This window comes from Saccostrea cucullata, unplaced genomic scaffold (genome assembly GCF_032062105.1).
Source record: "Saccostrea cucullata isolate Sc308-1 unplaced genomic scaffold, CSIRO_AGI_Scuc_v1 ctg10851, whole genome shotgun sequence".
In the NCBI taxonomy this organism is placed as follows: Eukaryota; Metazoa; Mollusca; class Bivalvia; order Ostreida; family Ostreidae; genus Saccostrea; species Saccostrea cuccullata.
The window spans coordinates 57,711-83,263 of record NW_026937848.1 but is presented as its reverse complement, the minus strand read 5'-3'; the positions used below and the strand labels follow the sequence as shown (position 1 = coordinate 83,263).

General features: G+C 32.5%; 1 long non-coding RNA gene across 1 annotated transcript; it reads left to right on the top strand.

Moving 5' to 3' along the window:
* The first annotated feature begins 5,510 nt into the window (after window positions 1-5,510).
* Window positions 5,511-10,526, top strand: LOC134248978 (uncharacterized). Its single transcript, XR_009988177.1, has 2 exons — window positions 5,511-5,554; window positions 9,424-10,526. It is a non-coding gene; the product is annotated as an uncharacterized LOC134248978 (long non-coding RNA).
* Window positions 10,527-25,553: the final 15,027 nt, after the last annotated feature.

Here is a 25,553-nt window from a genome sequence, read left to right as displayed (position 1 = left end):
ACGAAGGTCTATCGGTAATAGTTTTCCATTCATTGGGGTTGATAGGTAGATACGTTCTCTTTCGGTTTATTTTTAGATGATGACTTACAAATCTCACGGGTACCTGAGAGAAAGTGTCAGGAAAAACTCTGAAATTATACTTAAAAATGAGTTGTAATTGTCCCCTGATGCAAGTAGTAATGTTACACCAGTTTTAACTCATCATACCCACACAGTTTTCTTCTTTCTTTTCCTTCTTCCGTCTTCCCTGGTATAAAAAATATGTGCCACAACACTGTAGTTCTGTGCTTTCTGTCTGTTCAACTACAGCGGCAGATTTAAAAGCCGAATCCTGTACTCATGGTCATGTGTACAGCCATGAACAACACATACAGTACCGACCGGACTCAACCTAACAGAAAGCGAACCCGGAGCGGACCCCGGGTTCGCTCTCTGGGTCCGCTCCGGGTTCGCTCGGGGTCCTCTAGGGCTGACCCCGAGCGAACCCGGAGCGCACCCAAAGCGAGCCCGTAGCGGACCCCGAGCGAACCCGAAGCGGACCCAGAGAGCGGACCCCAAATTCAGTAGCGGTCCCAGAGAGCGAACGCGGGTTGTGTATTTTTTTACAGAGCTGTCAATCAGGATTAGCGATTAACCAATCAGCGCATCAACCAATCAAAATAGCATATTGATCTGTCGATTGGGATATAAGATCGAACGTATTGATTTAATTCGACATAAATCCAAGCACTGTACATACAAGTAAAACGTGTGAATGTGCTGTGTTAATCTATTGTGATAATTAAAATATTAGTAAATAATTATTTATTTCAATTCTCCGGGTTGTATCTTATATATATATAATATTTAATTTCTTTTTTTATTAAAGCAATTAATTAAATAAATTGGGTAAATACATCAGTCAATGCATAAAAATGGAAATTAATTGATATTACAATTCTTACTTACAAAAAGCGGAAAAAAGAAATATAGTTGATCTTCGACAATTATTGTAAAATTTCATCATCTAAAGTTGAATTGGAAATTTATATAATTACTATTAAATAAAGAAAGAAATCCGAACCGCTATAAAGTACGTTTGGTTTATCGGGGTATACTCAGGTGAAGTGCGTTTTACATAATTGAACGAATTAATTACGCTAATTAATCACGACATTTAGTAAATCGTACATTGTTTCATTCTATCAAAATGCGTAACAATACTTGACAAAGAATAATCAGAGAAATATTATATAAAAGGGATATTTTAACATATGAATTATAATCTATTATCAATTTTGAAATGTTTTAGGACTAGTTATCGGAAAAAAAATTAATAAAGGCGTTAGCAATGCATAGTTATGTGGGTTGTTCAAAAGATGGTAACGCAAACTAACTGTAGAGTTACACTAAGTTGAAAGAATTAATAAATCTTGTTAAGTATCATCAGGAATTGGGTCTAATTCACGTTCATTCTGGTGAATTCATTGCAGTTTGTTAATACCATTAGGGCGGAATGACTTCAATCTGTGCATCCAGAAGGAAGATTTTTATATACACGCATTTTTTCATTGCCAAGAAGACTAAGAAGATCAATAATTTTGATGTAAATTTTGAATAATTTAATGTAACACGTAAATTGAGAAATCATAAATAAAATAATTAAATAATTAGAATATTTTAAAGACAATGTGTGTGTGAAATAGGGGGCATATATTTATATATTCTTATCGGGTCGGGAGAACAATTATTATTTGCCTTTTTCTTTATTCTGATAAAAATCATTCTCGCTCCAAAATTTTGACCTTGAAAAAGCTCTAATATACAGTGTAATTTTTTTTTTAGAAAATGTCCGGTAAATATTTATTACGAACTTTTAATGTCTAACTTCTATAAATAAACATGATAAAGTCTAAATATATCAGATGTACAAAAGGTTACATGTAATTTATAGATGCGATACGATAATTCACGTGTTTAGTAAACATTCAAACTACGATTTAGCAAAACGTAAGGAATAACAAATGTATTTTTAAACTATATAAAGCCTGAATTTAAAAGGTATTCAGTTTGAATTTCTTATAAACCATTCGATACACTGAAAATAAATTCAACACTCTTTTCTTCCTCTTCTTTTTTGTTTTCTCGTTATAACTTACGAAAAAATAAATGCCTTATAACCCGTTGTTAAATTAGTTTGAATTTCTCGGGATAGAGAAATCAAGGAAATCAATTATTCATGTACATGTAAATCTACGTCTAATAAACAATTTAATGTCAGAAAATTTATCAATGTTCTCCATAATGTCACTGTTTACATGTACAGTGTACATGTCCGCATCGTCGCATAAACAACAATGATCGATCCACAATACCATTACTGTATTGGAATATACAAGGGGCGGGGCTTACTGGCGGTGAGATTAAAGCGGGGTCCGCTTCACGCATCAGTGCGTAAAGCGGTCCCAGGAAGCGAACACCGGGTTCGCTCTAGCGGACCCAGAGCTGACCCCGGGCGAACGCGGAGCGAACCCGGAGCGCACCCAAAGCGCACCCGGAGCGGTCCCAAAATTTCTGAAAGCGAACCCGAAGCGGACCCCGAGCGAACCCGTGAAGCGAACCCGGGGTCCGCTCAGGGTTCGCTCTGGTGTTAGGTTGTGTCCGGTCGGTACCGTAACAATGACAAGGACAATTGTTGACAAAAATGTGTAATAAATAACTGAAAAATCGTAAGATATCGTATCCAACCGTAAATTTGCCATTAGAATACGTGATTAGACGTCAAAACCCTTACTGCTTCCGTAATTACAACGTAAGAAAGAAAACGGTTCTCCGCATTATTTGTGAGTCTCTGTATTGTTTACTTGTTGTTTTCCTTAGAACTACGTGTCACGGATGACCCCGAAACATCACGGAAGTCTGTACGGTGGTCACACGGTGATGGTAGGCATACAGTACTGGGAAACTCCGCCGTACAAGAAATGGAATTGCATCGCGGTTTTCCACGACTTTTTTGAACAGTTCAAAGCAGTCGTGGAAAATCGCGGATCGCTCAGGAGTAAAAATAACGGACTGACTGCGGATGTCTAAGAATTTTCACGGATCCCTAAATCGTAGCTTACCGTGATCTAAAATTGTGACAGTGTGACTTGGGCTTTAAGCATGTCTAATGGCACCAATCCCTAGAAAGATACATGTAATCTAGAAAGATACATGTAATCTATATATATTATTATAACAGTAACTTGATCCGAAGACGCGAAGCGTCGAGTTTGATCTGATGATCCGCGCCTGTCAACGAGACGTTATACGGCTCTTCGGATCAAGTTACTGTTATAATGGTAAATTTATTATATACCCCGTCATAACTAGCAAAATTTAGCAACTAGCAATAGAAAACTTAAGAGATCAATTGTATAGCATTTATCCGTAAAACAAAGCATAATAACAATGACTTTTTAACGCGCAAGAAAAATAACGTCATGTTTCTGCGTACTACGTCATCAGTTACAGAGAGTGGTGATATGGATTCAGAAAATAACAGTGTGGTGATCCGGAAAGTCGATCACGACGTCACGATAGCGTAAAATCAACAGTAAAATTAAGTGATACACATTAGGTATACAATAAATGTTAGTATGGTTAAGGAAAGGATCTGTAAAGTATACGTCAGATTCCAAATTCGGTCCAGGTATACATAGAGGATATTCAATGTTTTGTTGAATATGGAATTTATTTCACGAGTGAGACAGGATTTTTGATATTTTCACGAGTGCGAAGCACGAGTGAAAATATCAAAAAATCCTGTCTCACGAGTGAAATAAATTCCATTTTCAACTACAAAACATTGAATTTTCTGTTTATTACATTTAAAAAAAAAAATCTTTGATTTTTCCTTTGCCTCTGATTTTTTGTAATACAGTCATAGGCTCGTGACGTCATAGTTGAGCGGTTGAGACGTCATAGCTAAGTGAGGTGAAAACACTGTAAACATGAATTTGGCAACATATTTTTGGTAATTTTGAGAGTTTTCTATTCTATTAACAAAATTGAATGTTATGAGAGAGGTAAAATTTACACCTGACTAATTGACTGACTATATAGTAATTAACTTAAAAATTACTCTCAAATTGAACATATCCCCATGCATTTAATAACTATTGACAACAACTGGTTCTAAGGAAAGTAGTTTTTGCGTGTGAAATAAAAGCTTCTGAGAGTAGTATTATACTGGTATGGTCCAGTGATGTCAAACCAAAGAATCATTTGTTTGAACCAGCAGATGACGTCATAAGGATTTGTAATGTAATCAATGTAGGATGAAGGGATATTGAACATTTTTAATCATTTTAAGGTAGTTAAGTTTTTATTGCTATATAGCTTTTTATTGAATGATTATTTAGCAAATTATCAACCTACATGCATATGTTTAAAACTTAAATTTTCAACTCATCTTAAACTTTTGTTGCTAATGTTCGTAATAAATTCTACAGATACAGACTACAAAGTATTAATGTAATCGCATCAGTCTACGAACTTTGTGATAATCCTCGTATAGTGAAATTTAAGTTAATTAAATGGAGAATTTTTTTCGATTATAGTCACTGTGTGAATTCCCCATAATTGTTAAATAAAATGTATTTCAAACCATCTACATGTAGTTTCAATCAAGAGTTTTAAGAATGAGTTTATCGTAACCATACTTTACGTACAGGATGAGCATACTAGTAGTATATATATAAATCCTATTCTAAATACAAATTACATTGAAAGTAGAAAAAATATTGTATAAAAAAAAGTATAAATTTTGACGTTTTATAAAACCACCTTGAAATAACGAATCACCAATTGAGAAAACCAAACTGAAAACAATAATAATTATTACGTGCCCGAATTGATATATTCGTGGCGTAAATAGTTTTTGTCCTTTCTGTCTGTTTGTCTATCTGTTGTCAATTTTATCCTTCGCCATTACTTTTGAACCTTGAGAGATAGAAATTCATATTAGGTATGCATACACCACTAATTAAGCTCTTTCAAATAACACCAAGGATTGTGACCTATATGCTAAAATAGTTTTTTTCTCATCAATAAGTAAAATATTATATAAATATTTATAGAGTAGAAAGATCTGCAGGATCCTAAATAATCCTCCTTAAAAGGAGCGGGGAGGTTAAAATTCCGGACCCATTCTGAATGCACCAATAAGAATTGTACCGAGGGAAACACTTCGACTTTTGCGTGGCATTGGGTAATTTTTGAGAAACTAAATGGTTAAATGCTTTATAATAAGCATTACTTAAAATATTTACCGTATTAATTCTATACTGAAATATTGCATAAATTATTACATGTATTCATTATTCGTAAAAAGGTGACCATTAGAAAACCGAATGAGTAAACGCCCATTATTATAACTATCTTTACTTATATTTAAATTGATTCGTTTTTATTGGTGCATAGGGACTTTGATCATGCATATATAAGCAGAAATACTTCACCCATGAAGCATTTAAAATTACTGCATTTGAAAAAGAGACACTGAAAGGGACAGTAAGATAACACAGGGGAAATGGTAAGTTGCGTTGCATTTGTAAGTTTTATTTTCCTTTACGAGGGATTTTTTTCCAATTTTGAAAGACCTATTTGAAAGAAATCAATATTTGTTAGCGTTTTTACTTTATTTTTGTCTAAATTATTCACACTTATGTAAAAAAATAAAATCGAATATAACATAATTTAATTTCAGGGCATCAGTTAGGGAAGGCCCATACTTTTACGGATCCGGTTTTAATTTTACACATCAATATAGAATTTTGATTATCACTTGTCTATTGAAATAAAATCTTTTTTGGGTGATTGAAATAATTTAGCAAGTATACATTTGTTTATTATAGTGTTATTGTACATACAAAACATTTAAAATACATTATTTATGGAAATCAACACTTTGCACTCTGTCCATTGGATCTTTACGTCATGTGGTACATACACAGACACAGGATTCTTAATTGCCTTAAGCTTTTAATTTTTGTTAAGCAAACTAACTTGAGATCTTTAGTCTATATGATCCATTTAACTCTTATATTCTTTTTAAAATTTTGCAAAGAATGATTGAAAAATTGATATTCAATAAAATGGGGCTATACGTCTTTAAAAGACTCATTTGTTAAAATATTCTGGTCAACAATAATAAAGTATGTCTTTTTGTTAGATTTATATATATAGTTCTTGATAGTATTAAAGAAAAAATGGCATCTAAACAAATTAAATTTTGAGAATTACAAAAAATAAAGATATTATGAGATTTTATTTCTGAAATATATGGACATATTCAACATCAATTTGTTAATGATTTGCTATAAATATTTCTAATATTCTCTTGGCAAATAAATATTTTTGATTTTCATAAGTTTTAACATAGATTTGATATGATTTGGTGCATAACTAAATAAAATATGATATCACACTTCATTATTTTGAGTTTTGGCTGTTGAATTTTTAGAGGTATGTGCTCTGAGACATGTTGTATGAAAATTAACCTGCAAAGATATGCCTTTTATGGACGCTTTAGTTGGTTTTAGACATATTCAAGGTATTCAAATTAAAAAATTATAGTTTGACGAAAAATTTTGAAAGTACGGACCTACCTGAATTATAAATTTTAAACATACCTGAATCGTTCATATCGTTATACAACAGTATCTGCAACGTTATTCTTCACACAATACACAATACGATAGGATACATAAAAGGTATGACAGAATAAACGCACGATATGGTAGGATAAAAGCACGATACTATTGGATACATGCAAGGTATGATAGGATAAACGAACGATACGATAGGATAAACGAACGATACAATAGGATACATGCACGATACGATAGGATACACACACGATAGGATAAATGAACTATACGATAGAATACACGCAAGATACGATAAAAGCAAAACACGATACACGCAAAACACAGCGAACGCAAAAGACGACTGGCCTGATAAACGATCTTCACGATACATGTAGGACTGTTTCAAATTTCAGAACGCGAAACTTTTTTTTCTCTTTTGACAAAAAGAATAGATTCTTTTATTTTATTTGTTTTATAAATTGCAATATGTTAATTTAAATACTTACAAATCATATAAATGATAAAATATATTTTACGTTTGATGATAGGAAACTTCAGGTTAGTTTGCTTAGATTTCAATACCTGTTTATTGATTTACTTTTTTGAAATTATTTACATGTAGGGTGAGTTCACCATGCATCGGACACATACCTTGCTTCGGACAACTTTAGGCAATAAACTCTCCTTTAACTTAAGAGTTCTGTGTATTTAATTGTTTCTGTCTTAAAGTTGAAGATTTAAATTTTTTATTGATACCGATTGTGTTTATCATGTTGAGATAAAAATACCTCGAAAATGGCCTTGAAGTTACGACATAATTTAAATCATCAAAGGGAAATAACCCGAAATTTATGATTTTGCAATTATTAGAGTTATCGTTCTTTTAAATTCGACTTCCACGGAACGAGTCGGACTTTGGTGAATTTTGTCGGGGATCGGTAATTCTACATAAATTATAAAGAAATTTCACTTCAATGTTTGTTTAATTCTTATTAGAGCTGGTTTTTACTAGTATGCGAATTTCACCGTACATCGGACACAAATAAACCATGCATCGGACACTTTTCGATGCAAAGGTAAGCACTACCATTTTCATACAGAACCCAGATGACAGCTGTTTTTTGCGGAATAAGAAAATAAAAACTCTATATTTTCAGTCAAAATACAAGTTATGGATATATGACGTCTGGAATTTGACTCAGTTTATTTCTACAAACCAGAGTATGATAAACCATGAGAAAAAGGCGCGAAATATTTTACAGCATTTCTAAGGCAGATTGAGGTTGTTTGAATCATTCTTCATTTGTGCAATAATATCGTCAATTAAATTGAAGTTGAGGTTTATTTCTTAGATAAAAGATGAAAATATATTCATTTCAAGGATTTTAAAGCACTGTGATAAAGGTATGATATTTTTCCGGTCTAAATACCGTCTGTCCGATGCATGGTAAACAATGTCCGATCCATGGTGAATTCTCAGGTATTCCCAAAAACTCGATTTTTGGGGATATTTTCTCAATAAAGGGCATATAAATGTGTCCTAAATTGATATTTTAATCTCAAACTTAATGTTAAGCTCCATTGTGATAATTTTCCGTCGGTAGCGATATCGCTAGAACGTGTTGAAGTACAAGGGTATCCGATGCATGGTGAATTCACCCTAGCTTATCGTTTTTAAATGCATAATGTAATTATTATTTTTTTATTTCAATTCTGTGGGAGAAATTTTCTAATATTTGTGTAAATGGCAAAATTGTCATTTAGGCTGAATTATGAATCTTACGGATTACAACATACGTAAGTGGTACAAAGTACTTATGACCCTATCTAAACTAGCAAGATTGATGATATGAAACAAAAGCTGTTATTGGTCGGAACTTATAAGCTCAGTCTGAACTAAATTAAACTTATATGTTCACAAAACATTTTAAAAAATCATTCATTAAACCTTTTAAAAATGATTTATTATATATTGAAAACCAATGTCTAATTAAAATCAAAACTTGTTAAGAGGTACAAAACAAAAGACAATTTGATTTTTCTCCTATATTCAAAAGACTGTATGAAAGCAATAATTACGAGAGTTGTTCCGCAAACATTTTGAATAACAAAATACCTGACCAGAATAATTATGCTTATTATTTTTTTTATTCCGACAAAATCGTGAGAGTTTGTTATCTCATACCGTATAAGTGGAAATTTTAGCGAGAAGCAAATTTAACGATTTCTACCTGAAATCTAGTATTTTTTTTTTTAGCGAGAAGTAATTATAGCGACTTTTGAATGCTAACCAAAGAAGCTATTACAAATAATACGCAGTTATTTTTTAGCGATATTCAATTTTAGCGATGTCAGCACCATCGCTAATAATGGCAAAATTAAATCCTTGCTAAAAATTCTACCTATACGGTATTTCATTACATTGAAAGAGTATTATATATCGGAGGTCAGCGCACTGAAATTTTTTGACTTTTCATGATTAGCATTACCATCTAAGTTCTTTTCCCACCAAGCTTTAAAGAAATATAATCTGACAAAAGACTCATCACAAGAGAACCAAAATGATCTAAATTCAGTACTTTTGTGTAAAAGGTTTCACCTTGTCAACACAAATAACGCAAATATAAGTCGTTAACCGGAACGAACATTAATAGTTTTTTTTAGTAAAGACTAAAACCAATCCCCTTCCGATAAATCTGCACCGCATTTAATATCCTTTTTTGAACAAAATTATATTTTCAAGTGAAAAAATTTAGTTTTATATTCTTAACTTTTAAATAAAAATGAGGCACTGATTTAATTATTTTTTTAGGATAAGCGTGGTTTTGGACTGCTATTGACCGTCTTGCTTTTAGTCTGTTATTTTGATGACATGGAGGCACAAGATAAATCGTTGGGACCTGGGTCAGACAAAAGAGGCAAAAGAGAACTGCGCCCAGGGAAGGTGAACCTTGAAAGAAAAGACTTCAAGCTACTGGAGGCACAAGATCAAGCGTTGTATCCAAAGAGAGGCAAAAGAGAACTGCGCCCAGGGAAGGTGAACCTTGAAAGAAAAGACTTCAAGCTACTGGAGGCACAAGATCAAGCGTTGAGACCAAAGAGAGGCTAAAGAGAACTGCGGACAGAAGAAAAAGAAAATCGTTAGGGGCCTCTGGTAGAAATTTGTGTAAAACATCCTTTCTGCAGCTGTTACTTGATTTTATTTTTAAAATTATGGAACTTTATCAACTCAGTTATACAATGCATTTTTTCCCAATCATACGTATCAACTCAGTTATACAATGCATTTTTTCCCAATCATACGTATAGCATTTTAAATCACCAAAATTCGTTAATATATTTTCTTCAAGGTTTTACAAACATACAGTCATGTTCACAATAGACGACAATAGAATTATTGTAAAATCATATTTTCATGGAGACGATATTATTTTTGTGAGTGATGAAAACATTTTAGATCATGGAGATTTGATTTCATGTCTGATCATTCGTGTTGATTTGTTTTATATTTGAAATGAATGTTTCAATGAGAAAATTATTTAGCTGAATCTCTTCCTATCTTAAAAACAACGAATATTAAAATTCCACGAAAATCAAAGACTTTACAGTATTTCTGAACAATTGATGGCACAAACGCTTGAAATATGTGTGTAACATATAAATACTTTAATATACCCCCGACTTATTATAGGCACAGTTTTATACCGAGTATTATTCTCAAGAGCGACGTTAAACAATATACAATCAATCATTATACCGGGTATTTTTTTGTTAGAATTAAGGAAAAAAGCAGGCGAAGTAAAATGCATTTCAAACGTAACATTTCTTCACGTTTTCCTGATTTACTGTACATATTATGATTAAAACTATCAACGGATATACAATTCTTGAACTGAATAAATTTGTTGCACAGTCGATTCTTTTAGATTTCTGACTTTTCATTTTAACATTTCGTTTTGGCGAAGATCAAAATAGTCAAAATCTGTTGTGTCTAGGATTTAAAACTCTTTTAAGAAAATGCAAATTCATCAAAGTTTAATCTGATATAAGTTTTTAAAAAGAAATATTTCTTAACGAATAAGTAATATATCTATGATAATATTAAGTAAACACTGCCCACATGAAAACCGAAATTCTAATCTAAAATTACTTTTAATTTTTTACTTTGTGTGATTCAACTTATTTTTTTTTTTCACAAGTACGAGGGTTGTTCGAAAAGTACAAGGACAGATGCGATAAAAGCATTACTGTGAAGTTTATGCTTACAAAATTTTTAAGGAACATAAAACAACAAAAGTTAGAAAAATGTTGAAAATTTTGGCTTGATACCTTTAATATTTTCCAAATTATCATTATAAAATGAAAAGACATTATTTGTTCACCCGGCACAGTCGCCATTTTGTTGCATGACGTCATTGTTTCTCAATGTCCACATCCTCTACCTCATACACCTATCTTGATTAGATTCCTTGGAGTTAAGTAAAGATACAAACTCGTCTTATTAATATAATTTTAAAATGTCATAAATAGCTGACTTCAATAAATATGATATTGTACAGACCCTAAACCGTGCTACTACACGACCTGAACGGTACGGTTCGGTACGCTCTGTGCACGGAACGGTACGCTTTGTGAACGGAACAGTTCGTTTTGTGAACGGTACGGTTCACTTTGTGCACGGAACGGTACGCTTTGTGCACAAAACGGTTCGCTTTGTGCAAGGAACGGTACGCTTTGTGGACGGAACGGTTCGTTTTGTGAACGGTACGCTTTGGGAAACGGTATGCAAATGAAGTGGGCGGAGCCTGTTAGCTTTAATTCTTGATTGGCTGCTAAAAATTAATTCATTTTAAATGACTTTTGAAGTACTTAATGCACGTATATAATTATATTTCCGCTATAAACAAATTAATTTCTCGGTTTTAATTTAAACATAAATTTACATTACAGCGGTGATGGAGGAAAAATGAAAAAAAAAATGAAAGGAAGAAAAAAACATCATCCCACCGATGTCTTTGGCATTACGTATAGATGTACAACTCGTAAATATTTCCGTGCTTATTTTTTAAGGTATGCTGAACCTTCATTTTAAAAAGAAAAAAAAATGAAATATTTTTTTCACTTTAAAATAAACTTGTAACATAATTAAAAGGAATAAATATATACCGGGTATATACTTGTTCTATACATATAACGCTACGCACATATATAAATTATTTTTAATTGATTGTTCTATAGAAATAAATACTGATTTTTCCTGCTTCATTTTTATTCCTAGCTATTAGATGTGTACATTGTTTTTTTATTTTTAAAAATGTAGATCTATCGTTTAAACGTTAAACAAAATAAATACGAAATCAGCAGCAGAAACACGAAATCAATATAATAACTTCCGTGCGCTTTCTCGCGAGAAAACATTCTTTGTACAGACAAGTATTTATGTTTTCAATAACCCTTTCAGTGTATTAAGTAATTATTTTAGTAAGTTTTTTTCTTTATTTTATCAAGTTATTCTATTTTTGTAAAGTCTGTAAAAACGATATGTGAATGAGAGAGAGAGAGCGAGAGAGAGAGGGAGAGAGAGAGATGCAACCCTTTAATATATTATCTGTAAAAAAAAATGATAACTTGTATTTATTCTCATTCTTCGTTTTATTTACATCGCCAAAGTCACAATTAATCAGTCTATGATTCTATTTAATCAACCCATTTACAACTAGTAAACTAATTGTTCAGAGAACAATGAAACGTCTTTCCACCTTTTTAAGTGTTCCCGTGTCCTTTGGGTTGAAAAAAAAAAAAAAAATTCCAAATAAAATGTGCCTCCCGCCGGATTCGAACTCGGGAGCTTCAGATTGACAGGCGAATTGAAAGCACATGGATTTAAACAAAAATAGACACACGTGCGTTTTTAAATAGTACAGAAACACGTGTATTTATTTGTTTGTGATGGAACATAGAGAGGAATAATGAATAGTTCTGAGAAACACGATTGGTGTATAATGGAAATGCCGAATTCCTATTAAAAAAATCATTTGAGTTTGTTTATACTTTGAATAGATTGAGTTAATCATACAGAGCTTATGATACATTCGAACTTCCGTGTCGGCAATGTGTTTACTATTTATGAAAATATAGGCGCGTTCGTTTTGACAGATATGGTGAACTCATAGGTAAGATTAAATAATCATCTCTATTTGGATTGTATTAATAGTTATCAGCATAAATTAAACTTGAAACATGCTTTTCATGAAGAAAACTGTGTCACTGAGAGCGTGGAAATTTATTTGAGAGGAAAATTCGCTTTTTTTTTTTTTTTTTTAATTATTCGATTGATATTAAATGTAAATCAAATTGAAATAAATTTGAGTTAGGATCAAGACTAAAGATCAAGGGTCAAGATCATTTAAACCCCCCCTCCCAAAAAAAAAAGTTTATAAGCAATTTGGATACTTTCCCAATAACCTTGACCTTTGACCTTGACCTTATCCTCAAGGTCAAAGGTCGAAAGATCTCATGCATTGTCCACATGTCTTTACGACTTGTCGTTAAGAAGTTTTCAGTTCTTCGTAAACATGAGAAACTGTCAGTGTCAAAAACTGCTTAAAATGGTTTACGAATTCTTTCGCACTTATGTAATGAAACGTGTACTAAATTAGTCGCAGACATTGTTGAAGGTTTCGTACCTCTACGGTTTACGGTTTCGGAGGAGTAGCGATAACAAGGGTTTACACTGAAAGATGCACTAACTTTTAGGGGATTCAATCCTAGGGGACAAGACTGAAATCTTTAAAATGGTTTTAAGAGTACATATTAAAGATGCAAAGATGTTAAGAATTTGGTGAAGAACAAAAGAGTTATTAAAAGAGCTTAATTTTTCATACTTTGAATGACCTTGACCTTTGACCTTGACCTAAATTTCAAGGTCAAGGGTCAATGAACCTTTTGCAGTTGGTCCCATGTCTCTACGACTTGTCGTTTAAGAAAAGATCTTGACATTCATAAACATCGCAAACATTCAGGGGCAATAATTCATAATAGGAGTTTACGAATTCTTTCGAAAAGACAGATTGAAGCATCTACTAAATTAGTCGTAGACATTAATAAAGGTTTTGTGCCTCTACTTTTTTTGGTTTCGGAGAAGAAGCGATAACAAACATTTATTGCGAAAGGGGTCATAACTCCTTGAGACGTCAAGGTTCATATACGCAGGGTCAACTGCGAAAATCATTTACGAAGTACATTCTTTTGGTCTATAAATCTTTTCGATAAATCTTGAAACTCAAAAACATGCGGCGGAAAAATAATAAAAAAAAAAGAATACTGTATAGGGGGAAAATAACTCGCGGTGTTAATATTCGCTATATTCACGGTGTTAACAAATCCGTGAATTCAAGAAACAGTGAATAAATTTTCAATAATCTCCATGTTTTATTTGGAAATTTGAGAGTAGACCACGATAGATTTATATAGGTGTACGTGCAGTCCATGGTCATTTCAGTAATTGCGAGTAGTACTGACATTCAATTAATTTTAATTATCTCGCTTTACTTTAATTCAAATCGGCAGATAATAATTTTTGTTTGGTCAAAAGCTGTTTTAATAGCCAACGCTGCATGTTTCATCAATCAAAACACGTGGGCCATTGGTTTTGATTACCCGTGCGTAACTAATGTTAGTACTAATAAAAACATTTTTTCATTGAGGATACACGTGTATTTGTTACCTGCATTCTCATGCATATTAGTTCATGTAGTTTTTATCGACATTTTGTTTTAAAACATCATTCAAATATCGAACTTACTGACGAAGGAAGTGTGGAAGAATATTATTTCGTAGAACTACATAAAAAGTTTTATTTCCGTTCAGTGGTTTTTCACCGCGTTGTATTGAAGATCTCGGGTGCACATGCACTCATCGTAATAGCATATAGTAAAGTCATTTAACGTTTAGGGACTATCAATAACTGCACTTGTGTTAATTAATTATTAATGAAATCTAACTATTTTATAATAACTTACCGTGTTGTTCATGAAATAAAGACATAACGCTGATTAATGTCGTTTACATGTAGCTATGGTATGGATTAAATGCAGACAAGGGAAGTAACTTTTATAACATACCAAATTCCGCGAATTCAAGAAACCGCGATCGTGTCAGATGAGAGAAAAACGTGAAAATTAAAACCCGTGAAATTAATCCCCTATACAGTAATAATAAACAGAAGAATATCAATAGGTCTTTCCACAGAAAGGTGGAAAGACCTAACTATTGTGCATTGAATAATCCGTTTTCTGTACATAAATGTTGCACGCATGAAATCCTCGGGGATCACCTGTCAATCAAAATGGTATGACGCTAGGTGACCCTGAAAGTCTGTTTACGCAGGAAGAATTTCTCCTGTAATTTGAAACATTCTTATGGTCAGTTCATAGTTCACACCTGTTTAAAAAAAATATTGGGTCACAGGCGGAGGGGCTGGGGCGCCGTGTGTTTAACACACCTTTAAAATTAATTAGTTCTGACCACATCAACTGTATTTAATCACTCAACTGACATCCAGCTAAACTCATCTTCCAGGTTTCACCACAACACTGATTACAAATTTAATTCCTAAATTATCCTTTTTAGACAAAAATAAATAAGCATGTATCCCTAAATTATAATTTTCTTTCTTTTTTATATTCAACAAAAGCAAAATTTAAAGTCACATGAAGTTGCATAAGTATCGCCTTCTAGAAGGTTGGGGGGGGGGGGGGGTGGGGTGTAACAAACATAACTCGTATGGCTTGAAAGAGGATTAATATTTTTTTTAAATTTCATTTTATTTAGTAAATTATTTTTTTTCATACACTAATAAGGATGTTTCCTGTAGATTATGATTTTTTTATTTACACCAACGTACCATTTTGCAGACTTCTAAAGAACTTTTAACCAGCTAATTCGTATTGCTTTCTAGAAAGGGGATGGGGGTACAGTGTAACAAACCTCATTATATCTTTATTTTTTCGCAAACTGTTTTTCTTTTCTCATTTTTCATGAGATGGATTTCAGAATGAAGTTATATTTATATTCCATTTTGCACATTTTATTTGCAAGAAATTCGGCTGGCGATTTTTGTATGCAGCGTGAAAGTTGATCACAGTTTTATTAGTAAGATTATTATTTCTGTCAGTTCAGTAGAAACCTTTACGTTTACCGCATGTAATATTTTTAATCCATATTTTACATGATTACAGATTTTCAGTGTAAGTATAACTGCACCAATGATTCGCCTAGAGTAAAAATCTTAACAGAATTAATGTGAGAGTCTAAAACGGATCTTTTTTAAATTTTACTCTAGACAGTTTATATATGTTTTAAAATTCTTACAAAATAATTCATTAGTAAAATCCCGCATCTGATATGTACTTCATATGAATGCATACTTGTATCCGATAAGATTTAATAATTTAAATAAACAAAATGAAAATCAAAAGTAGAGAAAACCATAGAATTAATTCATGAAAGCGTGTTCTATCTTAGTGTTATAATAGGCTATTGAACCTATTTTTATGTCAAAAATAATTATAGGATTATGAAACATGAATGTACATGTACACATTAAAAGAGGCTTTTTTCCCCAGGCACGAGCACGATTATATTGCATTTTGGGGCATCTTATAATGTTAGTTTAAATATCTGTATAGTTAACTTACGAATATTTAAATACAACTAATATTTCAAAAGGAAATTGATTTAATTTGCTAATATAAAGAAAATGAAAGACTTCAAAGACGCCGACATTATTCGAGGTCCACTGTGCCCCGTACGTGTTTTGCGGGAAAAACTCGTGGACTGTACTGTACCTTTGACCACAAACACAACCAGTTGATCTAATTTATAGCAAATAAGAATCGTCTCACACTTTGTTTAGTTGTTTTAAAGTTGTAGTTTGCATCGAGTAGTTTCCTTATTTTTACAGTTGAAGGCAGACGCATGATACAAGATAATGGTGTTTCGAACAGGCAGACATAATCTCCGTCCTCCTTTCACAGGCGCCGAAGCGAGAAATAAACCAAAATGACCTATTTGGTCATTACACGATTCAAAAATCATTGGGGGCGTGGTTTGCATACCGTATATACTCGCCTATAAGTCGGTCCGCCTATAAGTCGGTTGTATTTTTTGACGTTATTTTGGTGGGATTTGCTATTGACCCGCTTATAAGTCGGTACAACTTTTTTGCCAAAATCTGGTGACAATTTCAAGTAAATCCATTGATATTTTAACGTGGTTTCAATTAATATTGTTCTAAATGACACTGATTTTTAATCTTAAATTATCAAACATAAAGGCAATATCACTTAAAATGCAATTAAAATTATCAAAATATGTATATACTTGTACTTTATATATATATATAATCTAAGAATACATAAATTATCTTATATATCTAGACAATTTCTTTGTTAATCGTCGGAAATGCAAATAAGATACTATCTTTTAGACCCCAGAAAAATACCAATCTCATTATGACTCGCCTATAAGTCGGACACAGAGTTTTAGACCAATATTAAACTCCCAAAATACCGACTTATAGGCGAGTATATACGGTAATTAACCAAAGAACGGTATGGTTCGTTTCTTGCACGGAACGGTACGCTTTGAGGACGGTACGGTACGCTTTGTGAACAGAACGGTTCGCTTTGAGAACGGTACGGTACGCTTTGTGCACGGAACGGTACGCTTTGTTCACGGTACGGTACGCTTTCTGCACGGAACGGTACGGTTCGTTTCTGAGGTGTAGTAGCACGTTTTAGGGTCTGTAAATAGATCTTTACATGGTAAAAGATTCTAACTAATTATAACAGCTTATTTGCTTGTCGCCGTTCCATAGCTATCACTCATGATCAACGTCACTTTTCTAAGTGACAAACTTTGAACACCCTTATTTTTAATCGACATTTACTTTTACATTTCTCGTCTCACTAATCCTATTTCTACATTAAAAAAAACAAGTACTTTGAATGCATTTTATTCTTCAAAGGCTCATTTAAATATTTCCTATGTCTTTGACAGTTTTTCAAGGGGGTGAAACTTTATAGCATGTTGAAAAAAAACCACCAATTCATTTCTGACGTCATAAATTGATTGGACATTTTATGTAAAATTCGCAATGAAATTCCATAGAACTTACAGAGTGGGCTAAAATTGCAAAATTTACGATATTATATTGTTATACCACATGAGTGAATTAACAACATTTTTGGATAACAAATACTCATATAAAAAAAACATTTTTTCCCGAGTTACACTTAGGTAAAAAAACGTAATTTTTGAGGTTGCACCGCCTGGACATACCATTGCTTTAAAAACATCAACAATTAATGAAAAAAGATAATTTATGATGTATAGTTTATTATGTAAATAAAAAAAATTATGTTAATTAAACGTTAAAAATTTCATTGATGTATCTTTTATGGTGCTAATTCATGAAGTTTTCGAACAACCCTCGTAAACAGAACAATGGTTAAATTAAAAAGAAATTGAGGTTAGGCCAAAAAACAATTTTTCTGTCCTTCTTCCAGGAAACGATGTATTTTTTTTCCTTTTTATTTCTTGATTTTTTTCATCCTGTTAATATATTTGTTGACATTTTCTTTAAAAAAAATTGCCACGTACCTACCGACCAAATTTTCTTTATTCTAAGTCGAGAGAGGGCAAATAATCATTATTTTAAAGATGACCTTGACAATTTGTTGTCCAGATGTCAAATAATTAATTTTGTAAAAGAAAAAAGTAAAAGAAAATTGGGTCGGTAGGTTGGTGGGAATATTTTTTCAAAGAAAATTTTATCAAACATATTGACAGGATTAAAAATCAAGAAATAAAAAGATGTTTCTTTGAGGTTTAAACGGGTTTTAAATCGGGGCATTTTTGACAAACAAACATTTTGTTTTAAAGATGGCTCAACTTAAACAATAATTTGAAATTCAACCATTGTTGTGTTTACTCATAAAAAAAAGTGCATTGAATCACTCAAAGTAAAAAAAAAATTGAATTTCGGTTTTTATGTGGGAAATGTTTACATAATATTTTCATAGCTGTACTTTTTAATGGAGGAGTGAGCAACACTTTACATGTTCCGAACGATTACTCCCGCCTTGTGGCCATGATTAATAAACAAGAGGTCCAGGGGCCAGCGCTCATCTGAGCACATTGGCTAGGAAAAAGCACAGATCAGATCAGAAGAGAAAGTTTACCGAGGTTGGGGGAGGGGGCTTGAATTTTACTCCCCCATCCATCCATCCAGGGGTTCATGATTCGAACAAACTAGAATCTACACTACCTGATGATGATTTGCTTTGATGTACCGTGAATCTGGAAATTTTTACGTCGATTTTATTTTGCGAATTCGGGACATAATGCCGTTGATTAATTTTAAAGTTTCAAAATTTTGCGAATGATTACTGCTTTGTTTACATTTTCTTATTGGTAATTTATTTTTAAGAAAAATATTTTTGCGAATGCAATGAACTCGCAAATTTGCTAAAAATTTATCTACAGCAAAAATTTCCAGATTTACGGTATCCCTGTATATCCCTATATAAAATTTGGGTTGGCCATTTTGGCCTCACCCTAATCCCGGGGGTCATGATTTGAACAAACTTGAATCTACACAACCTGAGGATGATTCCACATGAGTTTCATCTTTCCTCGCCCAGTGGTTCTTGAGAACAAGATTTTAAAAGATTTTTCCTATATATATTCCTATAAATGTAAAACTTGGGTTGACCATTTAGGCCCCACTCTAGCCCCGGGGGTCATGATTTGAACAAACTTGAATCTACACTACCTGAGGATGATTCCACATGAGTTTTATCTTTCCTGACCCAGTGATTCTTGAGAAGAAGATTTTTTTTTTAAAAATGCCATTAATTTTTCTCTAATTCATAATTATCTCCCCTTGGAAAAGGGCGTGGCCCTTCATTTGAACAAATTTGAATCCTCTTTACCCAAGGATACTTTGTAGCAAGTTTGATTGAAATTGGCCCAGTGGTTCTTGAGAAGAAGAAGATAATGTGAAAAGTTTACAACGACGAAGACAACGACATCGACTACGACAACGACAGACAACGGACAAATTTTGATCAGTAAAGTTCACTTGAGCCTTCGGCTCAGGTGAGCTCAAATGGGAAAAAATTCGTAGACAGACCGATATCTTATTTATATAATTATATTATAAAAAAAATACTATGAGATTTTAATTATTGTTCAATTTAGGACTAATAAAAACATTTTTTTTTCATTGGAGGATACTTAATATCATCTCACGGGCCTAGAAAAGTGGATGATTTGATGACATTTCTCCTTAATCTTGGAAAATGAAATAGATTTTGAAATATTAGACAGTTAAGTTTATTTAATAAAATAAAAATATTGACAAATCATACGCAGTAACGGTTTGCAGATGAAAACAAATTTCAGAATATGTTAGCTTTGTAATATAAACTTTACAAAAATATACCAAAACAGGTACATTTTATTAGGAACTATATGCGGTATATTGCATATGTTTGCCCCCACAAAAGTCAAATTTTGAAAACTTCCTGAAATGTGCTGAATTCAATAAATTGTACGAGAAATATAAGTTAACAGAAAATATTATAGTTCCAGAGCAGTGTATTCACAATTTCTGTTTTTATGACGTCACAAAGTAGTCCAATTTTATATCCTTTTTCAGAAAGAGGACAAAATGGACAAAATTTCAACAATTTAAGCTTTAAAATTTATAGAGCGCATGTGTGTTCAGGAACAATATTGACATATTTCATTGATATTATCATTCTACACATTATATCAAAATATTTATCCTGAACACACATGCGCTCGGTGACTTTTATTTAAAATATCGACGAAATATGTACATTTTTCTGCAAAATTCATAAAAAACTGAAATTTACGTCATATTTGTGACGTCATTACGTACATATGACGTCATTACTTATGAAATTATTCAGTGCTTTGAAGTCAGCATATACTCCCCTGTTTAAGGACTTAATTAAATATTACTCCATCAAAGTTTGATTTTGGGGGGCAAATGTTGGTTAATACCGCATATAGTTCTTTCATTAGGAAATGCAAAATATGGCATAAAAATCACACAATTCTTTCACAATTTTGCTTTTTCATCTTACGCAATTAAACGAATCATCTTCCACTGATATTTTCAACAAAACAAATATCTACTTTTTATTCAGCGCAGAAAAGCCAAAAAGTTTAGGTTCAATAATATGTAGGGCTTCTCAGATGTTGAAAGATATGTAATTTGGGTTCTAGCAATGAATATTTAACTAGTTTCAGATGATTCAAAACTGTGTCATATCCTTTTGAAATACATTGCCTGAATAATTCTCAAAACGTGATATTAATTTATGGAGCTGTAAAGACGTAAGTGGGGTTCACAAAGGTCGTGAGAAGCACTGCAGAATGACACAGGTCCCTGGAGATTCTGGAGATAAAAGATAGATCAAAATATTCTAAACAAAAACTTACAACATAATAGGCAATATAAGACTACAGAGTTCGTATCGACGAGAATTATATATAAGTAAAGCAATTCCCAACCATTTTTTTTTAGTTAGTGTGATCCATGCATGTGTGGTTTGATAATAAGTCATTAATATTTGGGAATTGACCTTTAAAAAAAACAAACATGAAAATTATTACGCATCCAGAAGATAAAGGTCAGTTCCAACATCACATAACATCTGATGCATGTCTGGAAGTATGCATACATATCTGCATCATCTAGGAGAGTTACAAAACAGGTCATATAATTTTAAACATCTAAAGCATGTCTAATGGCACCAATCCCTAGAAAGATACATGTAATCCATGTTAGTATGATTAAGGAAAGGATCTATAAAGTATACAGCCCCGTGGGGATCCGGGTTAGAATAGGTCCTCAGCACCCCTGTCGTAAAAGGCGACTAAATGGGGCGGTCCTTCGGATGAAACCGTATAAACCGAGGCCCCGTGTCACAGCAGGTGTGGCACGATAAAGATCCCTCCCTGCTAAAAGGCCGTAAGTGACGAGCATAGGCCTTAATTTGCAGCCCTTCACCAGCAATGGTGACGTCTCCATATCAGTGAAATATTCTGGAGAGGAACGTTAAACAGTATACAATATAAAGTATACGTCAGATCCCAAATTCGGTCCAGGTATATGGTGTACTATCCTAGATTCGTCATCCGTGCAAGTTTAGGCGAGGATCAACTTATATTCATTTGGGAATGGAAATGCTTCTAAAACATTCAACAGGCAACTCATCTTGAAAATGTCATTTTAAGTAAGTTCCAGCATCCGAAGCAAGTTTGGTAGTGCCCGTTCCTAGATATATCAACTATGAAAATTTGGTCCCAGTTACTGGAAAAAAATATACCGGTATTTTAATAACAAAAATCATAATGATCTGAAAGAGGTAAAATCTACGCCAAAGTAATTTACTGCCTACGAGGGTTGTCCAAAAAGTTCGTGGACAATGATGTTTTTGTGAAAATAAATGGTTCTGTATAAATCTGTTGTATATCAAAATATTTCTTATGAAAAAAATAAATCAGAATGATTTAGTTTTTATTGATGGAACGTAATATTTTTGTAAAAATCAGGGTCTTTAAAGGTCGCAGATAGTGCGCACGGATCAAGGTTAAAATGACATGAACTCTGATATAAAGTGTTCGGATAAAAATAATTATTTTCTTTATAGGACAAGTCAAATATTGATAAAAGTTTTAAGTAACACAAATAAAGAGGCTATAATCATTTTATTATATCTTAAGTATCGCTTACTATATAAACAGTGCAAATACTAAACAAAAACCCTAACAAATATGTGCCAAAACTCGACAAAAAAAGCGACGTCAGCCTTTCGCACGGGGCATCGTCCGATTAAAAAAATAAGTTTTTATACGGTTGAAACGACGTAAAATACAATATATTTGTTAAAACAACTCAAAATTATTGAAATATATTTAGTGTATCAATTTCAGATTGGTATATACGATTTTTCAACGGTGTGTTCAAATTCAAAGACATTACGAGAATTTAAAAACACATGTAATTTACTGAAAATGGAGATTTCTATTCTATGACGTTGTTATAAATCTTTCGCAGCGTCGGATTGGGCTGTGCAGTGTGTGTATACAAACTGTTTATTTAGTTGACGCCCGTAAATTTTTGTACATTGTTTTGAATTTTAAAAATTAAATAAATTATAATCTTTACATAATGATTATTGCTAGCACTTGGAAATGCATTGCACCTTAAAAAAGAAATGTAGTGTGTGTCCATGAATATGTGTTAAGTCAAAATCCAAATGTTTGACGTTATAATGAAATTAGCTTAACGTCAGACTGGTCCGTGCGCGCAATCTGCGATGTTTAAAGACCCCGATTTTTACAAAAATATTAAGTTCCATCGATAAAAATTAAACTATTCTGACTTGGTTTTTCATAAGAAATGTTTTGATATACAATAGATGCATAAAGAACCATTTATTTTGACAAAAACGTCAGTGTCCATGAACTTTTTGGACAACCCTCGTATATAGTAATTCACTTAAAATTCACTCTCAAATTGAACATATCCCCATGCATTTAATAATTATTGACAACAGGTGGTTCTAAGGAAAGGACTTTTGGCGTGAGAAATAAAAGCTGTGTTATACTGGTATGGTCCAGTGATGTCAAACCCAAGAAAACATTTGTTCGAACCAGCAGATGACGTTCATAAGAATTTGTAAGGTTATCAATGTAGGATGAAGGGATATTAAACATTTTTAATCATTTTAAGGTAGTTAAGTTTGTATTGCTAAATAACGATGAAAGATAAATGACGACTGATAGCATAATTATATTAAGCAGCCGGTTGTTTTGCACCACACACTTTCTTTAGGAGTTTCTGTCCTAGATGAAATAAAGAAAACAATGATTTAGTCAAAATATCTGTGATAAATGTTTCATTTTATTTAACTACAGGGAATCTCACCAAGATAAGTGTATAAAAAAGTTACCGTGGAAGCGGGCATTGAGAAACAATGACGGTGAAGGACTTCGACAATCAAAACGGCGTCAGCGCCGAGCGGTCATTAAATGTCTTTTTTATGGAATGATTATTTAGCAAATTATCAACCTACATGCATATGTTTAAAGCTAAAATTGTCAACTCATCTAAAACTTTTGTTGCTAATGTTCCTAATAAATTCGACAGATACAGACTACAAAGTATTTATTGAACCGCATCAGTCTACGAACTTTTTGATAACCCTCGTATACAGTGAAATTTAAGTTTATTAAATGGAGAAAAATATTTCGATTATAGTCACTGTGTGAATTTCACAAAATTGTTAATGTATTTCAAGCCATATAGTTTCAATCAAGAGTCTTCAGAATGAGTTTATCAAACCATACTTTACTTCTGGGATGAGCATATATAGACATCCTATTCTAAATACAAATTACATTGCAAGTAGAGAAAAAAATATAGAAGTATAAATTTTGACGTTTTAAAAGACCACCTTGAAATAACGAATCACCAATTGTGAAATCCAAACTAAAGACAATAATAATTATTATAATCGGGGCGTAAATTTGTTTTTGTCCTTTCTGTCTGTTTGTCTGTCTGTTGTTAAGTTAATCCTTTGCCATAACGTTTGAACCTTGAGAGATAGAAAGTTCATATTAGGTATGCATACTCCACTAATTAAGCTCTTTCAAATAACAACAAGGACTGTGACTTATATGATAAAAAAGCTTTTTCTAACTTTTGTAAAACTTTTGAATCATAGCAGATAGAGACTCCATATTCGGTAAGCAAACTCCACTAATTACGTTTTTTCAAATGACACCAAGGTCAATGATTGTGACTTTGACTGTGTCCTTTATGCTAAAAGTAGCTTTTTCGAACTTTGTTGCCCCAATTATAATGTAATTTTACTCATCGAGTACATACATTTATGATTGTTGAACTGTACACCCACTTTAAAACTTAAACATTATGAAATAACAATAAATTAACTTCCTGATTTTTGTAAACTTGAGTGGTAAACCTGTGAAAACATTTTTAAATCAGTGAATTTTAAAGTCTGAACAGTTTTCCCTTGAAACTACTGTGAAATGAAGCAAAAACTATACACCTTTTACAGACACTGCATGAACGTTTACTTTTGACATCAAGTTTATCTTCAAAGAAAATGTACATGTACCCTGACTTCATTAAACATTCTTAGTTTACTCTATGGTGGATGTAAAACATGATAGTAATCTGTTGAACATTGTTGCAACGCACTTTGAAAAAAAAATTTCAAGGTGCGTTAAATTTGGGACCAAATCAACGCACTTTGATAAAATAAAATTTCTTTTCAAAGTGTGTTGATATCGACCATATTAAAGCACTTTGAAAAAAAGTGTTTATGGCTTTGTCAATATTCTTGAAAATCTTGGGTATGATACATTGTAAATAAATTGAACCTTTTGGTTCGATTTGAATTTTTATACTTTGAAAATTCTTTCTCTCCTATATGTTTCCTGTACTTAATTTTTCCAGTTTACATGCATTTAATGTAAACTAAAATTTATTGAAAGTTTTCCATATACATATGTTTGGGTGTATCATAGGCATCTGTACTGGGGGGGGGTTAGTCACACCAATGTTATGCAAATATATACATAATATAGGAATTAAAAGTTGTGCCTTACCTTGGGGTGGGATATGTTCCACCTTCAATTTGCTACCTAAGTAAAAAAAAAGTTGGTCTGAGAGACCTTCTTTATACTCTTTTCTCCTTGTTCTCGATGAGGGTAATCAATCATTGTAAATTAAAATGTTTTTCGAAAGATATATTTATTACAAACAGATTCTCCTAATTACTAAACTCTAAGTCAAGATATTTTATAATA